The sequence below is a fragment of the Callospermophilus lateralis genome, chromosome 16, assembly GCF_048772815.1.
Source record: "Callospermophilus lateralis isolate mCalLat2 chromosome 16, mCalLat2.hap1, whole genome shotgun sequence".
Lineage (NCBI taxonomy): Eukaryota > Metazoa > Chordata > Mammalia > Rodentia > Sciuridae > Callospermophilus > Callospermophilus lateralis.
Window position 1 is genome coordinate 33012666 of NC_135320.1, and position 15518 is coordinate 33028183.

A 15518-nucleotide genomic window follows, 5' to 3' on the forward strand; every position below is an offset into this window, starting at 1 on the left:
TATTGAGAACCTACTATGTTTTAGGCTCTCCTGCCGCTTAATACCCAACCATGCACAAAACCCCGGATCCTTGTCCCCACAGAGATTGCAGTCTATTTGACCACAGACAACTATTTATAGGACAGGAGTATGGGCATGCACATGCATGTGTGTGTGTGTGTGTATGCTTATTATCAGTGGGCTGGGTAGGCCTTACTGAGAAGGAGCCACTGGGGAAAAGACCTGAAGGAAGTGAGGAAATTAGCTATGGGTCATTCCAGGAAGAGGCCCCAGTTAGCCCTGCAAGTGAAGATAGGAGAAAGTCAGCCCCTTCTGAGGAGAGCAAGAGGCAGAGTCAGAGGAGTGGGAGAAATGATGCAGAGAGGGGAGTGAGGGCTGAGAGGTAAGGGTACCAATTCTTACTGACCTACAAGTATTCTCCTTTCGTACTCAAGTGTCCACGTTGAGTTTTAAGGAGATGGAATCATGACTTCCATTTGTGAAGAATCACTCTGGCTGGAAATTCCTCCTTTTAAAAGACAAGAATGGAAGAAGCTGGGATTTCTGGGGGGAAGGAGGGCAATGAGGAGAGGGCAGGGTAAGGGAAAAGCAAGCAGGCCTCGTGGCAGGAGGCTGGACCTGCTGGGAGTAGAGAGAAACTTCTAGCAGCGGGTGGGGACGAAAGGACCCTGGTCCACTCATGTTCAATAGTCAGTTCTATAAGTCATTTCTGTTGATGTGATATATACAATTTTAACACTTCTCCAAACCCTCAGTAAGTTCAGATGATTCCCATGCATCCTTACATAGTGGTTTAGTGGGGAATAAAGAATCCACCCCTCCCCTAGGACCCAGGCCTGGGAGATGGGTCCAGTCATAAGGAGGAGGAGTACAGGGTCGCATGGGATGGTGAGCAGAGAAATCAGAGTAGAACAAAGACATCTATAGAGGGAGGTGGCCTGAGAATGAGGACAAGTAGGCCTCTGGCAGATATTACTATAACTACAACTGCCCAAGAGTTGCAGGATGCCAGGGAGTTTCTACTGCAGTCAAGAAAGATATCTGCTCATCGTGACCATAACTAAAGACCTGAGGATAGGTAGGCTGGAAGTTGGGCTTGAGACCATGGGCTCTGGGGTCCAGGTGGAAGGGCCAGCATGGCCCAGGACCGGGCATCATTGCAAACATGGTGATGCATGGAAACCTGTGGTCGTTCACATTTTGGCTGAAGAGTAGAGTGAGGAGGAGAAGACAGAGGTGACCTGAGACCAGACTGATGAATTCTTCAAACCATTTTCTCAAGGTCATACTTTATCCTCACATCCAAAGGATGGTGCAAAAGAGATATGAAGGCCGGACTTTCACAAAACTTTTGAAAGCTCTCTCTGGTTAAAAAAATATATATATATATTATTGAAGTTTGAAGTCTATAGAAGCTCTGTGGACCTTTGAAGGCAACTCAACATTATTCTACAGACTCCTGGGGAGGCTACCACTTTGTGAATACCTACATTTCTTCCTGATTCTTATAATTATTAAATGAAATAGAACAACATCAGTGGGATTGCATGAATTATTTTAGTGGCCCAAACTCTTGGAAAACTAATAAATACTTCCTCAATGAACTACTGACCTACCATGGCTAAAAGAATAATTTTTCACCGTTTCATTCTTCCTTAATACCACTGTTCATATTTATCATGTATGTGCTCAGTGATAATAAATATAAATTATTCCATCTCCTTTCAGGTCATCTCTAGGGGTGATACAAATTAATCCAATTCTCAATGGCAGCATTAAGGCATCTATCGTAAAGTGATAGTAATTGAATAAATCACTATTGTATATATCACTAAATGACACAATAACCTTTCAGATGAAATACTGAAATGGCCAGACTTTTGAATCAATACTAAGCCTGTTCCCTGACCACTCAGCTTCTTAAAAACCCTCTGGCCTCAAGCTGTGGCATCTGTCCAGGGCCGCTGAAGAACCATGTTATGGTGGCCGGAAAGGGAATGGACAGAAGAGAAAAACAACTTGAGATATGAACTGAGAAAAGATCAAATAGCAAAAGAGATATGCTAATCTGCAAAGGGGATTTTGCTCAGAATTAAATGTGGCCCAAGCCGGGGAGAATAGTTGTTCTGTGGTTATTGTTACGTCAGATTGTGGAGTTGCTCTTTGCAGGTTATATGTTCAGTTTCCACTGGAAAAAAAATATTTATTCCACTAACCACTCCATGGGACATGACTAATAAATAATAAATGGAAATAATAACTCCACTCTGTACAATTTATTTTGGTGGGTCAGGGCACACTTTTATTGCTTGCTGTTGAGGACATTGTGTTGGGAGTGGGTCCATGTGTCTATTTATCAGGAGACAGGTACTGATATTGGCGGAAGAGGGAGACCAACAGGAACTAATCAATTCCACCGGTGTGGCGTCTGTCAAGTTCTTCAGCTGCCAGAGTACAGTCTGCATTCAACATTCTAAGAGCCACGGAAACCACAAGCCATTAAAACCTTCTTTCCTCTTGCAGTTATGCATCCTATCGAAAGACAGATTTCCCTGGTTTGGGACACACTGTGACATTCAATGGTGGGAAGGAGGTGGGGGCCATGCTGGCTGGCACTGTTGACTGTTGGGCCAGCTGTGGGGCGTCACGTTACTTGGAAAACAACTCTCCATTTTTCCCTCCCCTGAAGGTGGAGGGCGGTAACTCTTGGGCTCATTACCCTTGTCTGTAAAATATAGGAATGTGAGAATGTGCTGGGGTAAATTTCAAAGCTGTTGGACTTTGTGGTCTTGATATCTAGTTGGGTGCCCGGCTTTGCATTTTATAAAACCATGGCCTTGTGCACTTTGTGGGCATCATGCTGCATAAGCGTTTGCTGTGCCAAACATAGGCAGATGTGGAGCGACCAGACAGTTCTACTGTCTATCATTAAAACTCTGCTTACGTAGAAATATTTCTAAGCTACTTATTATTAAATAATTTTTAAAAAAACAGGTGGCAAAAGATAAGTAAATATCTGCACAGATAAAAAGAAATGTTACATGTGATATTCATAGGAAAAGTCTGGAAATAATGGCGTATGTTACACGTAGCTATTTCTAGGTAGTGGGATTTGAGTTCGTTTTGTTTGTTCATTAACTATACTTTCTCCTACTTTAAAGAGTGAAGATTCTGGGCTTGGAGTCTACCTCTACCACTTCATGAGTAGCTGAGTGATTTTACGTGTTATTAAACTTAAACTTCAGCTTCTCCATTTTAAAATGGAAATACTAAGTATCCACTATCCACTAGTACATGAAATTAGATGAGATTAGATATAGAAAAGCTTAGTTTGGGCCATGACTCACAGTAAGGACTCAGTAACTGATCAACATTCATTATTATGTTATGTTGGTACCGTTGTCGTTATTGATGTAATGTATTTATCAGGGAAAACTAATAGAGTCTTTGCCACAGACTTGTAATGACCTGCTCACATTGTGTCCTTCCTGTGGCTGAGGGTTGTCCCAACAGCACTTCCTAAGAGGGTGGGATTCATGAGTCCCAACCCTATCCACACCACACACCAAACAGTCTTCTTCCATACTTTTAAGAAAAATCATATACTCATGGTTTTGCCTTAAGTAAAGAGAAAACAATTTTCAGAGCCTGGGCTTTTCGCCAGGATCTTCTGCATTCTTTTAAATCACTATAATCATATTGAACGCCACAGGCAACGTAAGGGAGAATCTAAGGAAAAAAATTCCACAACCAACATCTCACTCCTGTAATCAAATCCTTCATCTTTATGAAACAAGGCAAAATATCCACCGGCGCATGAATCTTGAAATCTGAAAGACTGAAAAAAAAAAAAAAAAGCAACAGGTAAAAGAATTGCACACTTAGAAAATAAATTTAGTTAGATTGCTGGAAATCCTCACACTTTCACATGCATCGAAACTGAGAGCTTTGGGGAAGGGTAGTGAAAAGTCTGGATTGGTCTCCAGATATTTTGAGTTTATCCACAATGTTATTTACCCAAAGAGTCTCTCTATAAAACCATATAGATTGAACTGTGTGCATTTATAAAAAGAATCAATGTCATGTGGGAGCATTTACCTACTGATAAAATTCTAAAAACCTAAAAAAGTCATGTCTTCCAAAAAATAGTTACCCCACCCATTTGTCAGGACATTGTCCTCCCCTCCTACAGTTGTTCTGGAATTTCCTCAGAGGACTCATTTCTCTGGATTAGTCATTATCTCTAGAAAACACATTTCTTGCTTTTTTTTTTTTTTTTTTTTGTGGTGCTGGAGATTGAACCCAGGGCCTTGTGCATGCAAGGCAAGCACTCTACCAACTGAGCTATATCCATTTAAATGAGAGAAGGTAAGGATTTTAGTTTGAAGAGCATTCTCACCTGGCCCTCTCTACCCTGGCATTCTGATATAGCTGTTTCCAAGATGAACATCTTTTATTTGTACAACATTTTGTGGTTTCCAAAGACTTCTAGCAAGTTGACTCCTGTACCTATTGGCAGATGCAGAGTGTGAGGAAATAATGGTGGCCAAGGCTCATTGGGTTTAGTGAGGGTAGTAAACTGAAGGAGAATAAACTCAGAGACTGGCCAACTTTCCATCCCTCCATCTTCTCATGAATGCTCATGCCCTCTCCTAAGCTTAGATACATGCTCATTCACCGAGTTGAGGTTTAGAAGATTCTCTATTCCAGAGAATCTTAACCTCCTCCCCTTAAGTCATCCTCTTCCCTAGTGTGGGCTCTCTCTCCTAGTGGTATTGTCTCCATGTCCCCCTTCTCCTCCGTAGCCACCCCTTCCCCACCATAAAACACATCCTCAGGATTCTAGGCAGTATCTAAATTGGCACCCCTGCCCCCTGTTCCCAGCAAGGATCTTTTGATTTCTCTGTGAAGACCCCTCATGAGGTTGGGACCTGGTCAGAGCAGGTGTTTAATAAAAGTGGAATGCATGAAGGAATCATCCTCTCACCTCTCTCAATTCCATATCCTCTGGGTCATAACTCAGGTCTATGATACCTCTGTGTAAAAACCGAAGTCACCCCCTGAGTCTCCAATTCCTGTGTTGGTTCCACCTCCAACCATTCCCCACGCTGCCCTCTACAGCCTTGTTCTCACCTCATCCTTCCTCATAAAGCTTCAAAGTCCTTAACTTGGCCTTGGAAGCCCTCTATAAATCTGCCCCAGTTTATCTCTTCAGTCCTACCTCCTGCCACATCCCATCATAAAACTCCTGCCTTCATCCGTCCTACCTCCAAACATGGCCTGGCCAATTTCTGAGCCCTTTTCTTTCTAGAATATTGCTAGGTGTACCCCATGCCCACCCCATCTATACCATCCAGTTCTACCCACCTTTGAAGTCTCCTTCGCACAGGGTCTTCATTAGTAATTTTCTCTGTCCTCTCAAAGACATAGTAAGTTTTACTTATGGCATTGATCACATCCTTTTCTATATTTTGTTTAGTTTAGTTTTGTTTTTGTTACTCTGTTTTAACTTCCTCTGGTGGGTGAGATCATGGTGGGAAAGAACTGTATCTATTCATCTAACAAGTGCCTTATAAATTTTAGGCACCCAGTAAATGATTCTAATTGAAGAAAAGTAAACACAGAAATACAATTTAGTCCTTACAGTCCTTATTCATAAAAAAAAAATTGCGGAAAAAATACAAGAAAGAACATGACAGAGTGAAGGCTCTCAGCGTGTGACTCTGGAGATAGTTTACCCAAACGGAAAATGCAAGCTCATATTCTCTGCTGTTTGCGTCTGTTTCGGTGTTTGACAGAGAACTGATTCATGCTTTCTAACCTGATGAGAGTATTTTCAAAGTTTAAGTACACATAAAATTTAGTTTTCTCAATTGATAGTGGATTTACAGAGCTCTTCAAACTTCTCAAATAGGAAGAAGCAAAGCAAAGTTCAAGGTAGTTAATCATGCTCTTGTATATTAATAATGTGCTTGATGCTGTGTTAAACACTTTATATGCGAATCACCTTGAATTCTTATTGCCCTATGCTGTAGGCATGGTTATTAATGCACATTTCATAGGTGAGAGATCTGACTTTGGAGAGGTTGAATTATTTGTTCAATTTACATAAAGCAAGGAGCAGGCAGAATTCACAAAATCCATGTTGTCTGATCCAGCAACATCCTCTATTATGTAAGTAGAACATTGCTTTCAGTGAGACTCCTGACATCGCTCTATGTCTCTCATACATTACTTTTAGTTAGATTTTGCTAGTAGGTAAAAACCTTTTCCAGTACCTAGGAAATACAAATTTAAATCGAGCACAGCTTGCTTTCATATCCCTGAGTAATATCTGTCTTAATGTTTACAGTGCTTTCTTATATTTTTGAAGCTTTCTATGATTTAAAAAGTCTATAACAAAAAATAAAATAGGATTTATTGTTCTCTAACACTACAGAATCCTCCCGGGGAAGGTTCATGACAAAAATTCCTTGGCAGGCTTTATTTTATCAAAATTTTTTCCTCCACCCGAAAAGGGTTTTTTGTTTCAAGATGATTTTCTACTGAGATTCATCTCACAACTCAATTTTCAAGTTTGGGTAATAAGTTTTCAGGGGAATTCCTCAGAAAGAAGGAGAGCAGAGATCAGCCTATTTTTGAGATCTGTGAGGGAGGAGGGCAATCTTATTTCTTTCCCGGGCATAGGCTGCCCTCTGCTGTCAAATATAAGGTTTACAACCCTGCGTCGGTTGACTTGGCTCAACTTTTCTCTCAGCTGTACTGCGTAAAACAAGACTGTGGCATATTAAGTGTCACATTTACTTATGAAACTGATGGCCTCAGATCTGAAAGGCAAAATTCAGATATTCCAGATGGTGGGTTGAAATAATGAGATAATAGCACTTTTATTTTATTGTGACTGCTTGAATGCTCCAGTCTTCTAATGGAAGGTCAGAGCCACTGGCCAGATCATCTCTTGCATTCTCCTATTAGAAGAAAGAGACAAATGATCTGAGACAAGTCCCCAATGCAGGGTGGTGGTCCAGATTAAGTGACACCCCCGAAGCACCCAAGCACTTGGGCACATAGCAATTGCTTAGCAAGTTGATGTTCCTGTCTGACCTTCATCTTACTCTTATCAAAGGGAGACTAATGAGAACACCTCCTGGAGTGACCTGGTACATACATGATTGCCTGCCTTTCCACCATTTAGACCCAGAGGTGGGGACCATAAGAATCCAGGTATGACAAAGGGACCCTGAAGCACTGTATCACTCACTTGTACTCCTGGCCTGGGATTCCCAAGGCTAGCCTTCCACATTTCAGTAAGATTATCAACAAAGAACTAAAGCAACTTGTGCTTAAAGAAAAAGCTTGGTTAAGCCCTAATGTAAGTTGAAATACCCATCAGAAAAATCCCGACTTCATAAGCATCTAATTGAAGTTTCACCATTGTTTAGTTTTCAGTGATTCCTTCTGAAATCTTTGACTCCAAATGGATTCTAGTGCTGATGAGTGGCAGGAGGGAGCAGCCTGCCCTTTTCTACTCCAACACTACAAAGTCCTGAAGTAACTCTTAGTCCTTTGTCGGAGGTCACTTCCTACAGGAAATAAACATTATATTAGGCTCATAAGATTATGTTTTGGCCTCCTAAATTGGCATTTAATTTCTCAAGTCACTTACAATATAAAGCGCTATTGACATAAGGCACCAACTATGGTAGAAACACAGCAAGTAAGATTTTTGTGGATTTGACTTTTAAAATTCTGTGAGTGATTCGGCCAACACATCAACTATTACCAGGCCCACCGCCACATCCCTTTCCAAAGAACAATTCAGGAAAGTAAAACAACATGTCAACGTCACTCCAGTTTTGCTTGCTGTGGTTTAAATTTTTCTTGTGTTTTGGGAGTTAAAAAAAAAAAAATGAACCAGAAAAGAGTACAGTTAATGCAGAGAAGAATATAGTGGGCTGATGTTTTTTTGGAACAGAGATAAATTACCCTTCTACCTCTTCCATTCCCTTACTATGGAAAATACCTCATTCTTAGGCAGATAGTCAAAGTTTGCCTCCATAGGGAGCTTTTTTTTTTTTTTCTTTTTCCGGGGGGGTGGGAAATAAGAGTCTTTGTGGTTTTGTAAATCATCTTTGTTAACCCCAAATCATTCCCATCAAATTTTTTGGAGTGTGGCAGATACTTTTGTGACTCCATTCATTCAGTGATAGCAGGGGAGTTACTAGGAAATCACTCACAGAATTTTAAGATTTCTTAGCAATGTCCACACTCTCGTGATGATCCCCCTCAGGCTTTCCTTCATCTTCTCTTGCTCCTCTCCAACTGGCCTGCTGATCCCTACATCCCCCATGATTGCTCTGTTCCATCTCCCTGTCTCTCTGCGTATGTTGGTGTTCTGCTGAGATGCCTCTCCAGCCCCATCTTGTTAGTCACACTTGTGTGGCCATTTTTGACTTGTATTAACTCTCAGTGCTTGGGAACTGCTTCATAGTCAACACAGACTTTTTTTTTTTTCAGAGAGCACACTTCCATTATAGCACTTCTTCCAATATAAGATAGCTAATTGTTTACATACTAATCCTAACAGCCAACATTTGCTGAGCACATATGATGGCGTGGGGATTCTGTGATATGTTTTACAGGCATTATGCCTATTCTTCCCTTTGAACAAGAGATATGGGAGCTGAGGTAGAGGAATTAAGTGGCTTGACTATGATTGCACTCCCTTGAGTGGAGTGCCCCTGTCACCCCATGCCATTCAGTCTATCAGCCATGCTATTGGTCGCCATTTTGCAAAGTCGTTGGATTCACCATCTCCTGGACCTTAAGCCCCTCGTGTCAAGGGCACACAAATTTGACTCCTGTTGGTAAGTCAAGTCCCTGTACCTAATTTCATGGCAAGATAAATACTGAAACACTAAATGAGATTTAATGGATCATCGCAAAACCTTTGGAAGCAAAGATCAAACAGTTTCCTCGTTTCCAAAGGTCAAGAGAGCAGATTCTTAGAGAAAGTCAACATAAACTGCTCTAGATCCAACTTCGTATTCTCACCTCCCTTTTACTTTCTTATATTCGCCTCTTCTCTGTACTTCAATCTAGCAGAGGAGTTGAACGTCTACTTCCTCAGAACAACCAGCTTAGCTGCCTACATGGCACCAGATCTTCTCACTGCTTTCTCTGTTTTTCATTGAGGCAGGTTGTGAAATCTAAACTCCCAACAACAATACTTCCCTGGGACTAATCTGACGAAGACAAAGGGTAAACAACAAAACATAAAAGCTATGACGTGCAACCCTAGAGGGGCAGCTGTGTCCTGTAACTAAAGTTGGGTAAAGGGCATGTGAGAATTTCATAGCATAAGAAAACCTTTATTAGGGATGTCTCAACCATAAATAGTGTTTATTGAGAATTAATGAAAACAAGGAGAAACAATAAATTATTGACATATATCTATAAAATTCACTAGCAAATGATAGCTTCAGCTTATGTTCTAATAGTATAGTATATAATATTTATGAATGGAAAATTCCTACAAAATGGATATTAATAACCAAAGCTTCCTCTTCCTTATTCACACACTCCACAACCTTCCCTAGTAACATAGAAGTCAACAGTAATTTATTGCAGTCCTCAACAAAGAGATCTTGTTGAGTGTTTAATAGAAAAAAAAATGATGTTAAACTTGAAAGTGACATAAATGATTCTATAAATGAAGGCATTATCCCCAAGTAGAAAATGTCGGCAGAAGGTGAAGTGGTAGGTTCCAGATTCTTTACTTTTGTACCTGCCCTTCCACTCAAAAAATTAAAAAATAATACAAAATAATCAATGCCCTTCGTATTCCTATCCTGAATCTCATCCACATATTTATCCCAAGCGATAACCACCAACTTGGTGTTTATTATTCCCAGGCACCATGTACCTCAGAAATTAAGGGTCGTGGTGACACTCTGGGGACTGAGGGTCACCATGGCACACAGAGACTCAGGGTTCACTGTGGGAGTATGAACTGAGATACAGGAAGTGAGAAGTAGAACTTTTCCAGAAGAGAAGAAATCCTTGAATTCTGCCACATTTACGTTCTATGTCTTGTCATCAGCAAATATGGCCTTAATTTTGGCCATAATTTTGGAAAATTAATTCACCTTGTTTCTGCCTTTACTCCAGAGTTTCTAAATGGGCATGCACTGCTGCTGCCAACTGGAAGTCTTCTGGTAGCCACCAGACTGGGGGGAAAATGAAGAGAAGTAGAAATAATGGAAAGGGCCGTCCTTTGTTTTGAAATAACATCTTTCCTACATTTTCTTCTGAGTGTTAAAATGCTTCTTATTTTTGAAACTGTGATAATATTAATCAGTAACTAACTTCTTAAACATCCAAAGTTGGCAAAATAAAAATAATTGACAACCCCGTTTGGGATGTTTTTTTGAAATTTCTAGAAAATAAAAATCTGGAAACCAAAACCCCAGATGACACTAAATGAAAAATAAGATCAAAAAACATTTATGAAGACAGGAACCACAATATTCTCGCCAAAGAGCTTCTTTTCCTAAGAAATCAGCAAGGAAGAAAACGTAAAATCTGGTTTGTTCAAACATTACGCATGGTTTGAAAGGTTTGTAAAATTCATGTGTGCATTTTTGCTAATACAGGATTTAAAAACTTGTATGTGTATAAACCTATGTACGTATGCATGTAACTGATAGTGGGACAATAAAATACAAATTCTGTACCAGAGTAATAACCATAGCAAAAGTCGTTTCCTAAAAATAACTATCTTTCTCATGGGTACACCTATATTCTTGTGGTAATAATATTGACCACAAGAGGGCAGTAAAATTCATGTTATTGCTTGCTGACTAAATTATCAGTTTTATCTCAGACTCAAACCAGTCTGGCCATTTGTTCAAAGTGCAAGAATACATATTAACAATTTTGTCCATGTTTCCATATTCATCAGTAATACATTGGAGGTTAAAGAGTTAAGATGGAAAAGAAGAGCAGAGCACAGTGTTGCTTTGTGTGGTTTTATATTTTAAAATAGACATGTAATCATTGCACATGAATTGCATCCTCCTATTTTCAAATGGACACAGCAATTGAATCTACTACTGTCTATTTATTCTTAAACAGAGAATAGCCTGGGTTTAACACTTGGAAAAAGATAAATAATTATAATAATCTCCCTTGTTTACTTCACAAAGAATTTTTGAAGTTCAAATGAGATGAGTATCTCTGGCTTTTATTTGAACTAGTTGCCAGCTTCAAAAAGATCTTCTCTGAACTGTATCACCTCTTGCAAATGTGACCAAGTGACAAAGCACAGGAGCTAACTCTAACTTCAGGAGTCATTAGTCAATGAGTAAATGAAATCCTAGTAGTAACTCCTGAGAGCTATTCTCTGGAAGAGCTGTGATAGCAATCTTGTTGTGGTGGAATTATGAGGGATCTGAGATTCCACAGATGGTTTACAGACAGAAGAAATGGGGACCCATGTGGGTGCCCCTGACCTGTGGAAGGAGTGCAGAAGTCAGTCTATAAGCCTCTAGCATTTCCCTCCAGCAGGGTGTGTGCTCTGAAAACAGCCCTTCCAGCACCCCAGAGCTCTGGAAGAGGGGTCCCTGGAGCCTGACCTCTTGGAACCCAGAGTGGAGCCACTGGAAATACCCCTTTCTTTCCTCAGGGCCTCATCAACATAACCACAATTTGACCCAGTAAATTCCTGGGGCCTGAAGACATCCTGAAGATCCTGAAGCTGTGGCCAATAAAGATCTGTGGCCTTTGGTGTTTGCTTGGTCTTTCCCCAATTTCAGCTCTCCTGGGACTCCAAATCCCAGTAAAGAATTAACATACTCACTTTTGCTTCAGGCTCTGTTTCCCAAGGATTCCAAGATAAAACTTTGTATATATATTGTGCTAATAATATAGGATTGAACCCAGGGGCACTTAACCACTGAGCCACAGCCCCACCACACACCCCTTATATATTCTATTTTAAGTTGTTTAGAGCCTTTGCTAAACTGCTGAGGCTGGCTTTGAACTTGAAACCTGCCTGCCTCAGCTTCCCAAGCCACTGGGATTATAGGTGTATGCCCAGTTAAAACAGTGTTTTGATATTAAAGATTGTGATGACTTCAAGAAGGTGTGCAATTTCAATCCTCGTATTCAGGACTAATGCTCTAAATCATTTCATCTTGAAGTCAGAAATGAACCTGGGAGTTAATAGGTCAGGAATTGTTGCAATGCACATATTGGCCACAAGATGGAGAGCTAGTAACATCTTCCCATAAGTGGGACCAGCTTCCCAGAGCTCAGAATCTTGTCTGCCTTCAGTTTAGATCTTTTTCTGGTTGAATCTGTGATTAGCACCGAAGCTGCATAAATTTCCCAAAAGAACAGAACCAGTTGGCCTGTAAGCAGTTGACAGAGTGTGAAAAAGTCAGTTGGCCAATGTCTTAACTGCCCTGGAAGTTGGCTTTCAAATGACTTCTTCTTGAACTTGATAACATGTATCATGGAGGTGATAGGCATATCATACAAAGCCAGTCATTTCAATGTGAGCAATTTAGTGACAAATAGTACATTCACAGTATTTCTAGTTCCAAGCCATTTCCATTATTCTAAACTATAACCCATTATCGGTCAAGAACTTTCTCCCCACTCCTTCTTTCCCACTATACCCTGGCAATTAACCAAGATGCACTGGTCATAATAGATTTATCTATTCTGGATATTTCAGCTAAAAGGAGTCATAAAATATGTAACTTTTTTGTTTCTGGATTCTTTCATTTATGCTATAGTTTAGATCTAGAATGTTTCCCAAAAGCTCATGTGATAAGGGCTTAGTCCCATCTTGGTAGCATTGGGAGGTGTTGGAAGCTTTAAGAGGCAGGGCTTAGTGGGAAGCCTTTTGGTCATTGGTTGCATCCCTCAAGGGGATTATGGGGCCCCAGTCCCTCTTCTTCCTCTCTTTCACTTCCCAGCCAGGAGGTAAAAAGTTTTGCTCATCCATGTACTTCCCACCATGATGTGATGGCTCACCACAGGCCCCAAAGCAACAAGGCCAACCACGCATGACCTGGAACCTCCAAACCGGTGAGCCAAAACAAAACTTTTACTTTATCAGCTCATCTACTGTTCCCAGTTAACACCTAAGGTAAGGTTGGTCTTGTTGGTGGGTTTTCTTTCACCCCTGAAAGACCTCCCTTAGGGAGGCAACAGGAAGTGGCTGGTCAAGGGTCACATTCTGAACTAGAGAGGACCAGGTTTAAACTCTGACTCTACCACTTATTCCCTGTATGACTTTTGGTAAGTCACTGAAGTTTTCTGAGCCTTGGCTTTCTTATCCATAAGTGAAGATAATCTCAGGTCTACTAATGGCCCTAATGAGAAGCTAAAGGACTAATGTTTGTAAAGTCTATAGCATGTCTACATTATTATTTTGTCTTTTCCAGTTTCAAAGCCTTCATCCTTTACTGGACTCATCCAGCAAGTTTCTTTTCTATCTGAGGGATCCCTGGAACGGTCACATGGAGTACAGAGCTGGTACGCTCACACGAAGCAGGAAGAGCAAAGCCAAGCACCAGAGGAAAGAAACACACTTTCCTGACGGTCCATGATGATGGTCATGATATCTTCAGTGGCTCCAGGGCACAGATTTTCCCAAACCAAATCAACATCATTTTACAAATGAGAAAAGAATCCAAAACTAAGAGTAGAAGTAACTATTTTCTATCCAGAATAATTTATCAAATACTTATTGACCACTTATTTTGTATGAGACAGATGGAGATCATAATTTCACTGTATACAAAATGTAAAACCATGATCCCTGCTCCAAATATGTTTGGGGTATAATGAAAGAAAAAAAAAAAAAAAAAAGGCAAGCTCGTGCAGAGTTGAGGCCAAGGATTTTGTTTCCAAGCTTTGTGTTTCTAAGTTTTGGGTTGTTAGTACACCCCCTTCCAATGAATCTAAACCCAAAATTCGATAGCAGTCTTTTTAGGTCAGCAAAGAGTAGAGTTCCTGAGTGAATGATATGATTTCTAAATTCTGTACTGTTTTAAACTTGCCCTTTTAAACCTGAATGACAGGCAATGACTCACGGTGGCTTTGCTGTTCACTGTCTGGCCCAAGTTAGAAACCTCAGAGTCATCGTTCGTTACTTTTTTTCCTGTCTTTCATCACCCACATCCAGTCAATAATTTCATCACAACAATTACTAATATAAAACCACACAGTTAGTTTCATTGTAGCAGTCGAATGTCTCCTGACTTCATCCCTTGGGTTCCATCCCATTGTCCCAATCTAGACCCTTTGTTTCTCTGGCTTGCAGTGTATGACCCATGCCCCACTCAATCCTTCTGCACATCACAAGTCACATCACATCTTCCTAAGAGCTCTCATCTGGAGAGAAGAAGGCGGCTGAGGGGGGACCCCAGGAATGCCAACAGTATGGTCTGGGAAATTGTTCAGAAAAGTGGAAGGTAACACAGGAAAGCAACTAGAAATGTGTTGCTTTATAAAGGGGAAAACCTCCTGGGTTGGTGAAGCAAAAGTCAACATTTCAGCATTTCACGGGCTTCCAGGAGTTTAAAGAAAGCCAGTAGTTATTTACATACCATATTTTTGGCTAGGAGTACTTTCATTTGGATCTGTTGTTTTCCTGCTACAACTTTCACTTTGGGGAAAATCAAACACGATCATAAAATGTTTATGAAAAGGTCTGAGAAATGTATGTCATGATTTTTTTTTTTTTTAACACTAATGAAGTCTGTCTTTAGGATGAGATAGCCTTCTATACCATGATTTCTGGGCTTCATGTCCTAAAGAGGCCCATTTGTACCTTTGTAAGAAATGTACCTTTGCACCAGAATCCAAGAGTTTGTGGTAAAGTTTATGATCAATAATAAAAACTGAATAGAAATGTCACAGATCTCCTGCAGGACCAGTTGAAGGGCGCGCAAGGGGTTTGAATCTCACCCAAAACATTTAAGTCAAGTCTGGCTTTGTCGGATTGTGGTTTGATTATTATTTTGTCTTTTCCAATTTCAAAGCCCAAAAAGCACATGTTGGAAAGATAACCAGCAATATAAAGATAACCAGGATTGGGAGATGGGGCCCACAAGAGAGGTGTTCAGGTTACGAGGGCTCTGTCCTAACAAACAGGTTAATGCTGATTATAAAAGGGTTGAGGCTCCATATGGGATCACTCCCATATGCCCTTTCACCATGTGATGCCTCCTTACATGGGATGATGCAGCAAGCCGGCCCTTGCCAGATGCTGGCCCCTTGACTTTGGATTTCCCAGCTTCCAGGACTATAAGAAATAAGCCTCTGTCCTTATACATTGTGCAGTCTCAGGAATTCTGTTCTATCAGCACAAAACAGACCAAAACAGTCCTTTCAGGCTTCCAGCTTCCTTGTGTTGTACAGTCAATTGCAGGAGACACAGCTGATACCCGTTCAGAAGCCCTGTAAACACAGCTGCCATTTTAGAACTGTAAGAGACTCAA